The following is a 17,713-nucleotide window of genomic DNA, read 5'->3' as shown; positions in this document are numbered from 1 at the left end:
TGCAAAGTAAAGCTTCATATTTAAATAACGAGGCATGTACATGTATCTCAACATTATACTGTCTGATTTGAAATCAGAGTCTGGTTTGATTTTAAAAAGATAAACCCAAAACTCAAGCCCAGGGCCTCTATATATTTTATCAAAGGGGACAAGGCAAGGATGTCCACTATGCCCAGTATTTTTCATTCCAATCCTAGAAGTGCTGTTTAGAGATAGGATGAGAGAATTATGGGAAAGTGTGTTCTCATTAAAAGAAAGCACGTGTTGCGGTGGGGGCAAGCCAAGACACCCCTCTGTTGCCAGGCAGTTTGGGATGGTATGGCTCTGGCAGAGATTGGTAGCCTGAGTTGCTGGGGTAATTTTCATGTTGCCAATTTGCTTTCTCTTTCGCTGCGATCACCCTCCCTCCCTCTCTTAATTTGGGTCTTGTGCGTTGACCTTGCTATGCCTGTCATGGGGTCGTCTGCCGTTGGGGCAGGGGCCTGGTAGGAATTTTGTCCATTCGGCTGATTGGCTGGTGCCATTTGGTTTTTGCCTACTGCATAGCAAATCGTCACAACTTGTAAGGTTTGTGGTTAAAAAGGGACCCCTGACGGATAAGTCCAGTCGTGGCCGACTCCTGGGTTGCGGCGCTCATCTCACTTTACTGGCCGAGGGAGCCAGCGTACAGCTTCCGGGTCATGTGGCCAGCATGACTAAGCTGCTTCTGGCGAACCAGAGCAGCACACGGAAATGCCATTTACCTTCCCGCTGGAGTGGGACCTATTTATTTACTTGCACTTTGATGTGTTTTGAACTGCTAAGTTGGCAGGAGCAGGGACCGAGTAACGGGAGCTCACCCCGTTGTGGGGATTCGAACCACCAACCTTCTGATCAGCAAGTCCTAGGCTCTGTGGTTTAACCCACAGCGCCACCCACGTCCCTTAAGGTTTGTGGTTAGGCATTAGGCATTGGTTAAAAAATTGGTGGTGGAGGGGTAAGTGCCTACCCCTCCAATGCTGGTGTTGCAAGGGAATTCCGTTAAAGGAATTCAGGGGCTTGCCATCCTTTCGTCCAAACCCCTGGAATTGGGTTCGGGCCGCGTAAGCCCCTGGGAGCATGCGGGGAGAAGCTGAGGGCCTGTGGCGCAGCTCCAGTTCTCCCCAACATTGTTTCCCTCACTGACATTCGCTGGAATCCGGAAGTCAGTTCTGTCCCCAGGCGGGGGGGACAGATAGTCCTAACCAATGCCTAAGCAACCACTCACATCCATGTATGTTAATAAAGTTGTGGCCAAAATTATGCCAAAAACTTTAAACAAAAATTCTGTGTGAAGTGTGTGTTATTGTGGTGGGGGTGTCTTGGGGACTTCGACGTGCAATAAAGATTTAAAAAGAAATGTACAAACTAAGAGAATTTGCTGATGATTTGATGTTAACTTTAGAAATCCTATTGCAGGGAGTAGGAACTTTTATGGACAAAGTAAAATTTTAGCGTTTGGTATGTTTAGCAGGTTTTAAGATTAACCGTCAAAAAATGAAAATACTAACAAAGAATATGACAGCATATGGATATAATATATGTGAACTAAAGGGTTAAAATATAAGCTGTGTTATGACTTAAATGAATTTTTAAATTAAATGATGTACCACTGGTACTTAACTCCTGAGAAATTATTTAGAACGTACAAAACTATTCTGTATACCTGTTAGAAATGTAAAGAACATGAAGGGATGTTTTTAGTGTGTTTGGTGGACATGTAAAAAAGCCCAAAAATATTGGATACAAATACATGCACTGAAACGGAGAATTTTGAAAGTTAACCTTCAACTGAAACCAGAACTCTTCCTGCTGGAACTTACAGACATACAGTTACAAAAAAAAAAACACACTAAGGAACTTTGCTTCAATATATGATTACGATGGCAAGACTTTTATATGCACAAAGCCGGAAAGACTCATCATCACCAGCAATGGAAGAACGGTTGTTAAAATTAACAGACTTAGCTGAGATGGCAGAAGTGACCTGTTTATTCAGAGAAAAGTCGTTGTTAAAGTTTGGAAACTTCTCATAGACTTTTTGTGTGAAAAAGAAAAAGAAATAATGACATTTGGATTTGAGGATTGAAGATAGTTTATTTAGAGAAAGTGGTTTTGTTGAGTTATATTGGAGTGAACGAAGTGATTATTGTTTTTATATGGTGGACAGAGGAAGAATTGGAAGTTCTATAATCTCTGAACTTTATCTTTTTCATTTCCTCATGAAATCTCTTTTCTATTTTCCACCCTCTTATTTTTATACCTCTCTTTTTTGCCATGTTTGTATCTTACTTCGATTAACATTGGACAAAAAAGACATTTGAGATTAGGTTTTGCATTTCTCTTTATCAACTCTAATACACACACGCAGTACACACACACAAACAATATGTAATCAAATCACATTCAAGTGAGCAGAAAGTAATAGGACAAATAGATCTGACCTCTGCCATTATTCACCTTACAGTGGAGAGATGGACAGTGAGACTAGTTGAGGCCACTGACTCAAGCAATGCTGATGGCGCTTTGCAGGCGCTGCTGCACAACACAGCGAACGGCGGCCAGGGAGTGGGGCAGCGTGGGGCAGTGGCACATTCCTGTTTTGCCTCAAGAGGCTAACGGGGATGCAGTGCCCCTGATCACAGAATAATAGAGTTGGAAGGGACCCCTGAAGGATTGTCTAGTCCAGCCCCCTGCAATGGGGGAATCTCAGCTAAAGCATCCAGGACAGATGGCCGCCCAACTTCTGTTTAAAAACCTCCAAGGAAGGAGAGTCCAGCACCTTCCAAGGGAGTCTTTTTCACTGCTGAAGAGCTCTTACTGTCAGAAAGTTTTTCCATATGTTTAATCGGAATCTCCTTTCTCGTAACTTGAAGCCATTGGTTCGAGTCCTACCCTCCAAAGCAGAAGAAAAGCTTGCTCCATCTTCCACGTGACAGCCCTTAAGATATTTGAAGATAGCTATCATATCTCCTCTCACTCCCCTCTTTTCCAGGTTAAAAAAAAAGGTAAAGGACCCCTGACAGTTAAATCCAGTCACAGACAACTCTGGGGTTGAGGCGCTCATCTCGCTTTACAGGTCAAGGGAACCAGCGTTTGTCCGTAGACAGTTTTTCCGGGTCATGTGGCCAGCATGACCAAACCACTTCAGGTGCAATGGAACACTGAAACCAGAGCAGTGCACGGAAACACCGTTTACCTTCCCACCGGAGCGGTACCTATTTATCTACTTGCACTTGGACATGTTTTCGAACTGCTAGGTGGGCAGGAGCAGGGACCGAGCAACAGGAGCTCACTCTGTCACAAGGATTCAAACCACTGACCTTCTGATCAGCAAGCCCAAGACGCTCGGTGGTTTAGACCACAGCGCCACCCGCTATGATTAGTATAAACCCATATGTTTAATCGGAATCTCCTTTCTCGTAACTTGAAGCCATTGGTTCGAGTCCTACCCTCCAAAGCAGAAGAAAAGCTTGCTCCATCTTTCACGTGACAGCCCCTAAGTTATTTGAAGATAGCTATCGTATCTCCTCTCACTCCCCTCTTTTCCAGGCTAAACATGCCCAATTCCCTCAACGATTCCTCATAAGGCTTGGTTTCCAGACCCCTGATCATCCTATCTGCCCTCCTGCACACCTTCCAGCATGTCAACATCCTCCTTAAATTGTGGCGCCCAGAACTGGACACAGGATTCCAGGTGTGGTCTGACAAAGGCAGAATAGAGCTGGACTATTACTTCACTTGATTTGTTTTTTTTAATTAAATAATATTTATTAAACTTTTCCAGACGATAAAAATTACAAAATTGTAGATAGGAAAATAAAAAAGCATAACAATAATAAAAGAAAGAGAAAAAATACAAAAATACAAAAACCAAATACATAGACGATAAAGAAGAAAGTTAGAAAAAAAGAGAAAAACAATTAATATTTTCATGTCATATCTTTCATTTACTTATTTCCTGACCTCCTCACACCCCCCTTTTCTGTATTTCAGTTCACCTGGTTAGTTAAGCAAATCCTTACCCTCTATCATTTATCTTTACTTATTATCTTAACCTATTATAACTATATATTTCCAACCATTGTCAGTCCGCATTTACATATTCTTATTCATCTTTTTACCAATACCGCTTATTTTCAATCCAACATCCCTTCAACATTCATTAATTTTACAGTATTTCTGCAGGTAGTCTTTAAATTTCTTCCAGTCTTCTTCCACCACCTCTTCTCCCTGATCTCGGATTCTGCCAGTCATTTCTGCCAATTCCATGTGGTCCATCACCTTGATCTGCCATTCTTCCAGTGTGGGTAAATCTTGTGTCTTCCAATACTTTGCAATCAAAATTCTTGCTGCTGTTGTTGCATACATAAAAAAAATTCTGTCCTTCTTTGGCACCAATTGGCCGGCTATGCCCAAGAGGAAGGCCTCTGGTTTCTTCAGGAAGGTATATTTAAATACCTTTTTCATTTCATTATAGATCATTTCCCAGAAAGCCTTAATCTTTGGGCACATCCACCAAAGGTGAATGTACCTTCATATTACTTCACTTGATTTGGACACTATGTTCTGTTGATGAAACCTGTTGATGTTCCAGGAAGGTGATATCTACAAACAGGCACTCGTTTCATCATTGTTCTTTATGATCTGCCCCATCAGTTGCTCATAAGATGCAGGCAGTTTGGGTGATTTCAAAACTTATGTAACAGCCAAGCCTTCCTCTACTTATGAGATCAAGATATTTGCATAGGCTCTTGGACCACGTGGGTTCCCGCAGGTGATCCCACTTTCAGGTACTTGCTGTGGAGCTTAACTGTGGACTGAAAGCAGCTCTGATTGTCCAGAAGTGGGGGGAGTGAATGGTTTGTGGCATGTTGTATTACTCCTTCATTTGTAGCCAAGGAGTTAAAATCCTGAAAAAAACATAGGCAGACAAGGCCATACACAGCTTGAATGACCAAGGAGGACGTGTGATCATTTCTCTCTCTCTCTCTCTCTCTCTCTCTCTCTCTCTCTCTCTCTCTCTCCTGTCCAAAACAAAATCTGACTTTATCTTTTTACTGTGCTGTTGACAACAAAATAACCGGCTTTTGGTTTAGTTCACATCTAAGCACACAAAATCCCAAGAGCTTTGTAGAACATTTATTCAGCTGGCTGGGGTAAAAAAAAACAAAAAACCTGTGCTAAATTTATTGTAGAAGTTTTTTTTTCATGTGTAAAAGTCACACAGAAATCACAAACTGTGATGTTAATAACTTTGCTTGTGCAAAAGGCAACCAATTAATTTGGAACGTCTCTCTCTCTCTCTCTCTCTCTCTCTCTCTCTCTCTCTCTCTCTCTCTCTGTATGTATGTATAAGCAGGACTATGAACTTGCTGATAGGCTCCCTCCACCCACCAAGCAAACTGGTAATGTTTGAGGACATTCCATAGTAGCACCAGCTGCCATGTGGCTACTTGCACACAGTGGTAAGGCTTCATCAGTTTTTAATGGCTCTTAAATCCATCACCTTTTAAATAAAGGATAATGCTTTTGGGATAATACATGTGCATGGGTAATATTCTTAATTTAAATATCACTTAGTACAATCACAGTTCTGAGTTTATCATTGTTTTGGATGACTTGTAAAAAATGATATTAATGCCTCTGGCTGCTGCTTGAAAGAAAACAATGTCAAAAGCTGATTTATGCCTTTGGTCAAATGCTTGCTTTGAGTTTCATCCATCTGTTAGAATACACAAATTTACAGAAAGATTAATTGGTTCATAGAAGGTACATCTTGTTAAAGGGTCTTTCCTTGTCTAACTGCCTGTCTAGCTGTCAAACAGATCATTGCCCTGATTAAAGCTGCTCAAGGAAAGGAATATTAACCAGATGAATGATTAATAAATGTATGACCATACAAATTAGAAATATCACTTTAGCTGATGCCACATTTTGATGACATGGCAAATTAAAGATCTGTGATAAGGATATTTTCACTTGGCTTCCAGATCATATTTTTCTGGCATTTTTTAAGATTTCAGTTATGCTTAGGTAAAGTGCAGCAACAGTTGTTTAGGAAAGTTTCTGGCTTACTATAAACACCTGAGATGTTATTGTTATTGTTGTTGTTGTTAATAATTGAATTTATATACCACCCTATACCTGGAGGTCTCAGGGCATCCTAAAACCACAAAATACATAATCAAAATAAAAGCAACAACCCAATAACCCCCATTGCCAAAAAACACATTTTAAAAGGGCATAGGATCCTCACAACATTTAAAGTAAGACTATTAACAAAAATGAACAAGAGCCACTTGTTGGAAATACCATGATCTCAGAAACGTTTGCAGCAATATTTATTGGCAATGCCATTGGCCAGGTGCCTTTCTGATACAAAGACAAAAATAGCTTTGAAATAAGAGTGGGAAGGGAAAAGTTGCCCAGAGTTGTTGAGCAATAATAATTATAGTAATTTCTAAAGTGTCTCCTGTGGCAGAGATGTGGCTCCTGTCCTCAGGCTGTCCTAAAAAGACAAAGCTGCAGGAGGGAATACGTAGAGGACGGGCATCCTATCGGCAGCACCAGAAGTAGTGAGTTGTGCAAGGATTCAAATCTAGTTGGGGCCAGGCTGATCTTCCCCTGCGGGGGTTAATGCTAGGATGGAAGTAGTACAACTACCCCCCTTTTTAATATGTTATTACTGGATTATGCAGGGGACGCGGGTGGCGCTGTGGTCTAAACCACAGAGCCTAGGGCTTGCCGATCGGAAGGTCAGCGGTTTGAATCCCTGCGACAGGGTGAGCTCCTGTTGCTCAGTCCCTGCTCCTGCCCACCTAGCAGTTCGAAAGCACGTCAAAGTGCAAATAGATAAATAGGTACCACTCCGGCGGGAAGGTAAACTGCGTTTCTGTGCACTGCTCTGGTTTCGCCAGAAGCGGCTTAGTCATGCTGGCCACATGACCCGGAAGCTGTACGCCGGCTCCCTCGGCCAAAAAAGTGAGATGAGCGCCGCAACCCCAGAGTTGTCCGTGACTGGACCTAATGGTCAGGGGTCCCTTTACCTTTACCTTACTGGATTATGCAGGTGTGACCTAGCCACTCAGCCACAGAGACAGAAAAAGACTAGGATGGTCACTCGTGGTTTAAAACTGAGCTGCTTCCCCATTCTAACTTCCAATGCAATAAGTATATGGGCATTACTAAAGAAATGACAAACATTAGAGTGGTACCACCCTAGACAGTTATGACCAATGGTTTCCAGCTTTTACCTAAAGTTCAGGCTGTGTGTAGGTTTAGAGTTTTCCTGTCTCTATTGCCACAGCTCTGACTTCCATCATTCTCTGTCAAAGTCATCTGGCAACCGTCATTCAAATCTTATTAACGTGCTATGAGCCGGTTTTCGCTATTAAGTAAAATAAAGTCATTATCAGTTGCTATCTCTGGGTGAGGTTACTAGAAGTACTGGGAGTGAGGATTTGCCTTAACACTAAGATGTAATTCAACATGCATATCCCCAACATTCATCAGCATATCCCCAGGAACTATTTTGTGAGCCAAGTGCAGGTGCCAACCACTCAACACAGTAAACATGCTAAATGCAACCTGGCCATTTCAGAATTATGACATGAATTAGGCACTTGCTTACTCAGCATATTTTATTTACATGCAAATATTTCTATATTCAAGAACAAAGTTCATGGTGGTGAACAACATAAAATCAACAATAAAATTGCATTCATAAAACAAAGAGAAAAAACAGCATTTGTTGTTGTTGTTGTTTAGTCGTTTAGTCATCTCCGACTCTTCGTGACCCCATGGACCAGAGCCCGCCAGGCACCTCTGTCCTCCACTGCCTCCCGCAGTTTGGTCAAACTCATGCTGGTAACCTCGAAAACACTATCCAGCCATCTCGTCCTCTGTCGTCCCTTCTCCTTGTGCCCTCCATCTTTCCCAACATCAGGGTCTTCTCCAGGGAGTCTTCTCTTCTCAGGAGGTGGCCAAAGTATTGGAGCCTCAGCTTCACGATCTGTCCTTCCAGTGAGCACTCAGGGCTGATTTCCTTAAGAATGGATAGGTTTGATCTTCTTGCAGTCGATGGGACTCTCAAGAGTCTCCTCCAGCACCATAATTCAAAAGCATCAATTATTTGGCGATCAGCCTTCTTTATGGTCCAGCTCTCACTTCCATACATCACTACTGGGAAAACCATAGCTTTAACTATACGAACCTTTGTTGGCAAGGTGATGTCTCTACTTCTCAAGATGCTGTCTAGGCCTGTCATTGCCCTTCTCCCAAGAAGCAGGCATCTTTTAATTTCGTGGCTGCTGTCACCATCTGCAGTGATCATGGAGCCCAAGAAAGTAAAATCTCTCACTGCCTCCATTTCTTCCCCTTCTATTTGCCAGGAGGTGATGGGACCAGTGGCCATGATCTTCGTTTTTTTGATGTTGAGCTTCAGACCATATTTTGCGCTCTCCTCTTTCACCCTCATTAAAAGGTTCTTTAATTCCTCCTCACTTTCTGCCATCAAGGTTGTGTCATCTGCATATCTGAGGTTGTTGATATTTCTTCCAGCGATCTTAATTCCGACTTGGGATTCATCCAGCCCAGCCTTTCGCATGATGAATTCTGCATATAAGTTAAATAAGCAGGGAGACAATATACAGCCTTGCTGTACTCCTTTCCCAGTTGAACCAATCAGTTGTTCCATATCCCGTTCTAACTCTAGCTTCTTGTCCCACATAGAGATTTCTCAGGAGACAGATGAGGTGATCAGGCACTCCCATTTCTTTAAGAACTTGCCATAGTTTGCTGTGGTCGACACAGTCAAAGGCTTTTGCATAGTCAATGAAGCAGAAGTAGATGTCTTTCTGGAACTCTCTAGCTTTCTCCATAATCCAGCGCATGTTTGCAATTTAGTCTCTGGTTCCTCTGCCCCTTCGAAATCCAGCTTGCACTTCTGGGAGTTGTCGGTCCACATACTGCTTGAGCCTTCCTTGTAGAATTTTAAGCATAACCTTGCTAGCGTGTGAAATGAGTGCAATTGTGCGGTAGTTGGAGCATTCTTTGGCACTGCCCTTCCTTGGGATTGGGATGTAGACTGATCTTCTCCAATCTTCTGGCCACTGCTGAGTTTTCCAAACTTGTGGCATATTGAGTGTAGCACCTTAACAGCATCATCTTTTAAAATTTTAAATAGTTCAGCTGGAATACCATCACTTCCACTGGCCTTGTTATTTGCAGTGCTTTCTAAGGCCCATTTGACTTCACTCTCCAGGATGTCTGACTCAAGGTCAGCAACCACACTACCTGGGGTATACGAGACATCCATTTCTTTCTGGTATAATTCCTCTGTGTATTCTTGCCACCTCTTCTTGATGTCTTCTGCTTCTGTTAGGTCCTTTCCACTTTTGTCTTTTATTATGGGAATCTTTGTAAAAACAGCATAGATTGCTCAATTGGGTTATTATATCAACAAGCTGGATTACCCCCAGGAAAAGCCTGGGTCAACAGATGAGTTTTAAGTAGGCTTTCTTCTTCTTTGTTGATCACTCGTAGCTGAGTAAGATTGCCTTTTAACAATGAGTCCGTAAGTGACTGTGGAGGCCAATTCTGGATCCACACGTCCTTCCACAGTGGGGACATTGGTTTCCGGGTGGGAGTTGATCGCGGTGTGGATTTGCCAAGTGTGCCTTCCTCTAAGCACATTTCTCCCTTGCGTCCTGAGTATGAGGCTCTTCAAAGCCCATGAAGGCACCTAAATGCCAAATAAGTAACTTCCTGATGTTAACAGGAAGTGCTTTCCAAATGGCATGTGCTGCTACACTAACCCTGGGAGCCCCCAGCACTCTGAAGACGGTCTCTCCTGAGGTTTGAAGTGACTGCACAGGAGTATACAAGATAAGGCAGGGGTTGCCAAAGCAGCACCTGTGGGTGCCATAGTGTCCGCTAAGGCTGCCTTTGGTACACCCAGGGTGAACCGCCACCCTCAGATTCCTAGCTGTCATTTTAAAAAAGCAACTTCCTAGCACTTCTAGGACGTGTTATATGAGGCAACATGTATAGACACAATTCTTCTCAATTTTTGTGAGAAATTAGCCTGTTTAATCCTATCAATGTTTTACTTTACCAGACGCGCCAGGTTGCCCCCAGCGCACATCACGCGTGTGTTGTGCATTGCACACATGTGATGTTAGGCATATTGTGCATGTTGTTGCATTGTCTAAAGGAGTGCTCTGCACCATGCACTGTGCGCCGGGCCCCCTCGATATTGAGGGGGCCTGGCCCCCTTCCAGCAAATATTCAGGGGGGGGGGGGCAAAGACACCTGTCTGCAACAGGGAAGGCCCCTAAGAAGGCCCCCTTCCCACTCCCAAAATGATTTCTAAGAAACAGTCAGAATGAGAAATCAGGCAGTTACTAAAGTTTGTTCTAACTCCGATTCATGAAACCAGAACCTTGATTCCTAATTCCTCTAGTTCCACACTAATGTGTGTAACCGGCAGCTCCAAAGAATTCGCAGCAACTTCTAGAAGATGAAAAAGAGACTCTCTTTCAGTAACGCTGACTATGTACACAACAGCTTGGAAGTAAAGCTGACCGGACTGGAGATTTGATGATGCTATGCTCCGAAGCAGCCAGAAGGTGTCTAGGTCTCTCTTGTGCGGAAGATGCAGGAGCCTTTAAAACAGGGAAGGCAGGGCCTGCAGCAATACATTTTGTGGTGAGTAGAAAGGATGTTGGAGGAGGAGGGGAATCCCAGACGAAAAGTCAGGTTTGCTGCATTTTAACATCATATATATAGGATGTTTCTCTCTCTCTCTCTCTCTATGTGTGTATATATATATATATATATATATATATATATATATATATATATGTCCTAGTGTAATGGTTCTCAAACTTCTTCCTCTGGGCCACACTTTCAGAATAAAAATTTGCTCATGCCACAACCAATTTTTGTGTGTGATAAGAAACACATTGGAAATCAAGAAGAAACCACTCATAGCAGTGCTTGATTCATAACACAGAACACAACCACTTTATAATATGATCATGGGACATCCAGAAAGTATAAAACATAAGAACATGAATCATTCCCAAAAGTAATAATAAATGAGCCTCTTGCATATGTATGAATAAAAACTCAATGAGGGGTTTTTGCCGGATAATCTCATATTAGGTCTAATTTGACACAAACTCTCATCTCCTCATCTACATAAATAAGCTTTTCTCTTTTCTGATCTTTCATATTTGTCAGAGTTGAAAATTCCTGTTCACAACGATACATTGCAGATAATTTTAGAAGAATAGCCAATGCTCTTGAAGAGAGGTATGGATACAGTTTCTGGTTGTAGATCCCATTCTTTTTGTATATACTAGTACAAATACTATAATATAACACACTGAAATATTTAAATGCTTCATTGATTCTCCTTGACTCTGCCTGATGTACTTGCTATCCTCTCCTGCCACACTCTTGCAGAACCACGGCCCAATGCTTGACAGTGAATCCCAATACATTGTATGGAGAACATTGTATGGCATGAGCAGGATTTCATCTTACTGAGCAAATGGGTAGTTAACGGACAGAGACTTATTATGGTCCCAGGTAAAGGTAAAGGTAAAGGGGCCCTGGACCATTAGGTCCAGTCGCGGCCGACTCTGGGGTTGCAGCGTTCATCTCTCTTTATTGGCCAAGGGAGCCGGCGGACAGCTTCTGGGTCATGTGGCCAGCATGACTAAGTCGCTTCTGGCAAACCAGAGCAGCGCACGGAAACACCGTTTACCTTCCTGCCGGAGCAGTACCTATTTATCGACTTGCAATTTGGTATGCTTTCGAACTGCCAGGTTGGCAGGAGCAGGGACTGAGCAACAGGAGCTCACCCCGTCGTGGGGATTCGAACTGCCGACCTTCTGATCGGCAGGTCCTAGGCTCTGTGGTTTAACCCAATGCGCCACCCATGTCCCTCATGGCAGATACCTTTATTTTACCTTTTACCTCATGGGAAACTTGTTTAAATTGTGACTTTGTCATACCCTGAAACATCTCTGGTCCACTCTTACTCCTTCTATCTGCCAGCTTGGCTATTGGATGACTAGAGCAGCTTAGGAGGAGCTGTTACTTACACCCATTGGCTGCTCCTTTCAATGAGTAGAAGCAGCAGTAGCTGCTGTGCTTGCTTCAAATAGCACTTCTCCAAAGTGCCCTAAGAGGATCCCTACAGGGGATCAGACAGGAGTACAGGGACTTTCTTTAAGCGCTTTGCAGAAGCACTGTTTGAAGCAACCTCCTCCCATTCTTTAAACAATTGATTGAGAAATGTTTAAAGAAGGAGGGAAGCTGCTTCAAACATCAGTTTTGCAAAGTGGTTCAAGCAGCCTTCCACCCTGCTTTAAACATTGTTTGACTGATATTGAAGTGGAGGGTGGCACTACTTCAGAGAGGCTTCAGAGGTTCACATGGGAGGGTGTGGGCTGTCCAAAAGCCTTCTGCAAAGAGCAAAAGGGCTTTGAAGCCATTGCAGGTTCCCAAGAGTCTGAGAGGTGGGCAGCGTAATCTCCATGTCAATCATGTGGTGTCAAGACAACCAATTCTCTTTGTTTAGGGAATTGTTTTGTCAAGAACAGAACCCTCCTACAGACCGAAGTGGTACAGCCCCGACAAAGTGAGCACTAGGCCAGTCACTGCCATTTTGTTACAGTAGGGTTGCCCTTCTCTGCTTCCTTGAGAGCTGCCTCCAGGCTGAAGTCTTAGGAAAACATGGGAAAATGTTCATTTGCACAGAGGAAACAGTGAGAAATTTAAACATTTGCAAGCATGGAAACTCATGGAGGTGCTGAAAAGAAAGGTCACACTCCAGATGAGATCACTGTTTGACAGAGTCACTCTAGAAGGATGTTTCAGGAGGACTCGATTGCAAAGGCTACACATGACAGAACTCTGGGGGTTTCCTTTTCAACGTGATCAAAAGGTTGCTTGGCTTGGCAAGAGACTTGATACAGATGCTGTATCTGGTTGAAAATTGGCACTTTGAATTTAGGAATCTGCAGCGTTCGGACTTACTATATAATGAATCTCTAATTTATTGCCCCTAAAGGTGTATGGCCCAGGCATGATGGGATGTTCTGCAGGCTAGTCTCACAACAGCTGCTGCTCAGGCCATGTTCAAAAAAGCAACAACCATGACACATATGAGTTATGCAGGATGACTATGGGGAAAGGAAGGGGAGCCTGGAGCTCTAATTGCAGGACTCTATTTTGACAAATTTAAAAATATGTAACATAAATTAACCTATGACTAGCCTGCTTGTTGGAAAACCAAGGATTGGATGGCCTATTGACTTACCCAAAGGTATTATGGCTATTTTCCAACCTCTCTCTCTACCCTGGAAATAATCCATATGTATATCTGAAAATAAATTGGAAAGTAATGCAGCGTCTTTTGAAGGTAGAGCTAAACTGATCCCCTTGTCTCAATTTAGAGTCAAGTCAGTATTTAGAAGCTTTCTTGCTGAATGTATGGAAAAACCTTATCTGTCTCCCTCAGTTTGTGCAATGACACACACATACACACTTATCCAGTGGGGTGTCCATTATACTGCATTCAACGCACAGTACCATTCATGGTGACTGACAGCTTGGAAATCCAGCTGTCTCTGCTTTAATGAACAGAAGAACAAGAAAGGGTTCTAGAGCTGGACATATGTGATATTTGCAAGAAATCTATCATTGACCTGAAATGTCAGCTATTTCCTCAGAAGATAAAGTGTCACCTAGTTTATACCTAGTTTACTAATAATTTTATCAAGAGTAAAGGTAACGGTAAAGGGACCCCTGACCATTAGGTCCAGTCGTGGCCAACTCTGGGGTTGTGGCGCTCTTCTTGCTTTACTGGCCGAGGGAGCCGGCGTACAGCTTCTGGGTCATGTGGCCAGCAGGACTCAGCCGCTTCTAGTGAACCAGAGCAGCGCACGGAAACGCCGTTTACCTTCCCGCCAGAGTGGTACTTATTTATCTACTTGCACTTTGACGTGCTTTTGAACTGCTAGGTTGGCAGGAGCAGGGACCGAGCAACGGGAGCTCACCCCGTGTGGATTTGAACCGCCGACCTTCTGATCAGCAAGCCCTAGGCTCTGTGGTTTAACCCACAGCGCCACCCACATCCCTTTCATCAAGAGTAGGAGGTTAAATTTAAAACACTTCTGCATTTGTCCCTATGAAGGAGCTGTGTGCATGTGGAACCTTCTAAGCAGGACATGAAAGAACTTCTGGGAGAAATTCTACTCTCTTCATAATATAGTTGAGTATTATAAGGTGGGCAAATGTGTACCTTGAAGTCGGTAATCACAAAATTCTGCACCATCACTAATGCAAAATTTTGTTTCATCTGATTTTAATTTCAGATAACATTATTCATCAGATTTTGTCCTTTAGTCCTCTGGTTCATAATGACTCCTCCTTATTTCTATAATCATGCTTTATAAAATGTAATATATAGTTTCATTGCTCTACTGCACAGTCTTACCTGACATTTGAAGTAGGCATTTTGCAGCATTTGATAATACAAAACATATAGCCTGTAGAATACAGCTGCCATAAGCTCAAAAGCTATACAGAAAGCAGAACAGGAATGTGAATTAAATGTTTCTGCAACGCACATCATTTCCCCTTCTGGTTGTCTCATAGACCATATATGGGAATCTTCTACCGAACAAACCAGCAATAAAAACTCCACATTGAATAGAGACTTCTGCAGCAACCAAAGGACAATGCTTGTATAATTTAGGTGAGAGCTCTTATTTATTACTGTGAAATTATGGTGCACTTTAAAGTACTCCTTATGTGCAGAGAGCAGAGGAGATTCTTAAGCTATTAACATTTGATCTCCTGCTGTCATTAATCAGGAGCAGAATGTAATCTAAATAATGTGTTTGTACAGTGTTGTCGAAGGGATAGATTTGCAGCCAGGCTTTGAACTTGCTAGACTTCACTTAGAGACAACTATTTTACTTTTGACAATCTCCACTTCTGGCGGATGTTGCACTGATTATTTTAATTTTATGATGGGATGTTTTCAGTTGAGGTAAAACTTAATTTTTAAACAATCCCGCAAATACTTTCTCTGTTTAATCATTTCCCCGGTTTAGTCATTTTTGGAATTGAGATATTGCAGGTTAGGAATTGGTTTCCTGGAGTTCAAACGCTGAATAAACAAAAGATAGAGAGAGGAGGAGAAGGAGAAGGAGGAGGGAGAAGGAGTGGGGGAAGTGAAGGCGGAGGTGAGAGAAGAGCTTGTTTAATGTAAAATCTGTCATCTTTGTTTCAAGGGCTATTGCCATTGTTTGAAAACTTAATGTATGCAGGTTGGGAATGAAAAATTCTGTGCTTCTGTATGTCCATTAGGGGAGTTTGAATTAGATTCATCCATTAAATCTTCATGAAGAGAATTACTAGTGAACAGATCTGTATTCATGGTGCGTACACTTTCCTGAAAAAAACTAAACTTTTCATGTGTGTGTGTGTGTGAGAGAGAGAGAGAGAGAGAGAGAGAGTGAGTGAGTGAGAGAGAGTTTAAACTATTAGGTAAAAGGTACATTTCTGGCTTTGAACGATGTTGGTGCAGTGGTTGGGTTAAGATGACATGACAATGATTCTTCTTTCTGAACTCTCAGTTACTCAAAAAACACCACTGGAAATCCAGAAACAACCAATTATCAACCTGGCTTTGTACCAAAGAGATGGTGATTTTGGACACCAACCAGTTCCTTTCCAAGTGGCTTTTGTGAGGACGAGAAGGAGCTGCGGAGGCAGAATCAATTTTCATATCAATGTATTGAAGTGTATCTTATATCTGTATATAAAATCTGCATTTAATCCCTGGTTTGTCTGTATCATTCCTAGGCAGTGGCGTAGCGTGGGGGGTGCCAAGGGTGCCGGCCGCACCGGGCGCAACATCTGGGGGGGCGCGAGTACAGAGGGAAGGGACAAGTTCCTTCCTCCGCCGGGCTCCCCACAGCCACCGCCAGCCTTGCGCCCTAGCGCGCGCGCGCCCCCCGCCGCCGCTGCGGCTGCGCTCCACTCACTGCTTGCAGGAGGAGCAGCCGCTGCAGCAGCACCGACGCCGCCACCGATGCCTGGCCGGCACGGGCAGCCTCCGCACCCCGACGTGCCGCCGGGGCTCGCCGCGCCCTGCGCTCCCCAAAAACCTCCGAGAGGAAGCCGGTGGGCGGGCGAGGCCCGGCTAAGCCTCTCGCCAGCGGGTTAAGGGGCTTTCGGTTTTAAAAGGATTAGCTTGGGAAGGGGCGGGGGGGCTGCTCGCCGGCAAGCGCCTGCTCCGCGTTTCCAAAGGCACTCGCCATCCGAGGGACACGAAGCGCTTGCAAGGAACGGGCTCCGTGGAGCAGGTTAGGAAGAGATCCCTTCCCTGGCAGGCCGCCGGCTTCGCCAGCTGTTTCCCATTCACGATCAGGAGGAACTTCAGGCTGCTTTCAGCTTTGGTAGAGGGAATCTAAGCAAGGGGATGGAGCCGGTGCCCTGAGGAAAGGCGGCAGCATTGGGTTTGTTTTTAGTTTAGAGAAAAGTCAAGCAAGAGGCGACAGGAGAGAAGCCTGCAAAACTAAGGCATGGCAAGGAGAGAGTGGACAGAGAGGAAAGTTTTTATCCCTCTCTCTGTACAATATAACTCGTGGGCATCCAGTGAAGCTGAACGTTGGAACAGTGGCGTAGCGTGGGGGGTGCCAAGGGTGCCGGCCGCACCGGGTGCAACATGGGGGGGGCACTCGCACTCGGGTGCTAAAATCCACGGGTTAGGGGGCGCAAATTACTTGCCTTGCCCCGGGTGCTGACAACCCACGCTACGCCACTGTTCCTAGGCCTCTGAAGAGGCCTATATCTATATCTGAGTGCCTTCTATGGAGGGCTGGTGAATATTGAAGTGTCTGGGACTGTAGTGTACCATATGTATCATATACCCTTCATGTTCACAGTGCGCACGGCTTCAGCTCACTTTTGCATTTTCCTCATACCAGTGCAGCAACTCATCCTCTACCTGCTGAATATTCAGGGCCATCTCCACCCTGCTTCATCGATCATCTATATCAAATCACTAGCTGCATTGGCATCATATGAGTGTTTTCAGGCAGGGAGGAACCTTAGTTCCACTCACAAGTGAATAACCAAGCGAGATATGCTACCACCTAGAGTTTTTGGAAATACTAAAGGTTCAGAAAGCAAGCAAGAAGGCAAGCTCCACCTCATCTCAGGCACGTTGACTGAGAAAGCCCTGACCCTCGTTGCCCCCTAGAACATCAGGGGGACATGGAGCATTATTATTAAATCAAACATACATTACCATCAATATCCTTAATTATGAATAACCCATAGTAAAAAGTAAGAAATATACACTCCAAGTAAGGTTATAATTAATCAGCAACAGTATGGGAAACACCAGAGAGCAGGACTGGAGGCCTCTGAGATGCATGAGCCAGGATACCCGTTTGGTCCAAGGCAGTTTGTAGGCTGGCTGATTTGCCTCAAGGTGCATCTGCATCAGTTTCATTCCCCTCATTCACTATTGGGATTTTGTTTAATTTTGTTATTTGGGAAGAAGTGAATGGAATTTGCAGACATCCCAGCCTTTCCAGAGTGGATAAAGCCAACTGAACTACAGGCAAATAAGTCCAGAGGATTTTGCATTGAGCACCTT

At 43.7% G+C, this 17,713-nt stretch overlaps 1 long non-coding RNA gene across 2 annotated transcripts; it reads left to right on the top strand.

Annotated features, from left to right (window-relative positions):
- The first annotated feature begins 3,306 nt into the window (after nt 1-3,306).
- Nucleotides 3,307-15,805, top strand: LOC308594658. 2 transcript variants are annotated; one of them, XR_014011532.1, is made up of 5 exons: nt 3,307-3,715; nt 5,381-5,486; nt 10,588-10,728; nt 14,695-14,794; nt 15,681-15,805. It is a non-coding gene; the product is annotated as an uncharacterized lncRNA (long non-coding RNA). The 2 variants fall into 2 exon arrangements; XR_014011533.1 differs by lacking the exons at nt 3,307-3,715; nt 5,381-5,486 and having other exon boundaries at nt 10,168-10,728.
- Nucleotides 15,806-17,713: the final 1,908 nt, after the last annotated feature.

The sequence above is a fragment of the Podarcis bocagei genome, assembly GCF_964188305.1.
Source record: "Podarcis bocagei genome assembly, chromosome: 9".
In the NCBI taxonomy this organism is placed as follows: Eukaryota; Metazoa; Chordata; class Lepidosauria; order Squamata; family Lacertidae; genus Podarcis; species Podarcis bocagei.
This window is presented reverse-complemented; position numbering and strand designations above follow the sequence as displayed.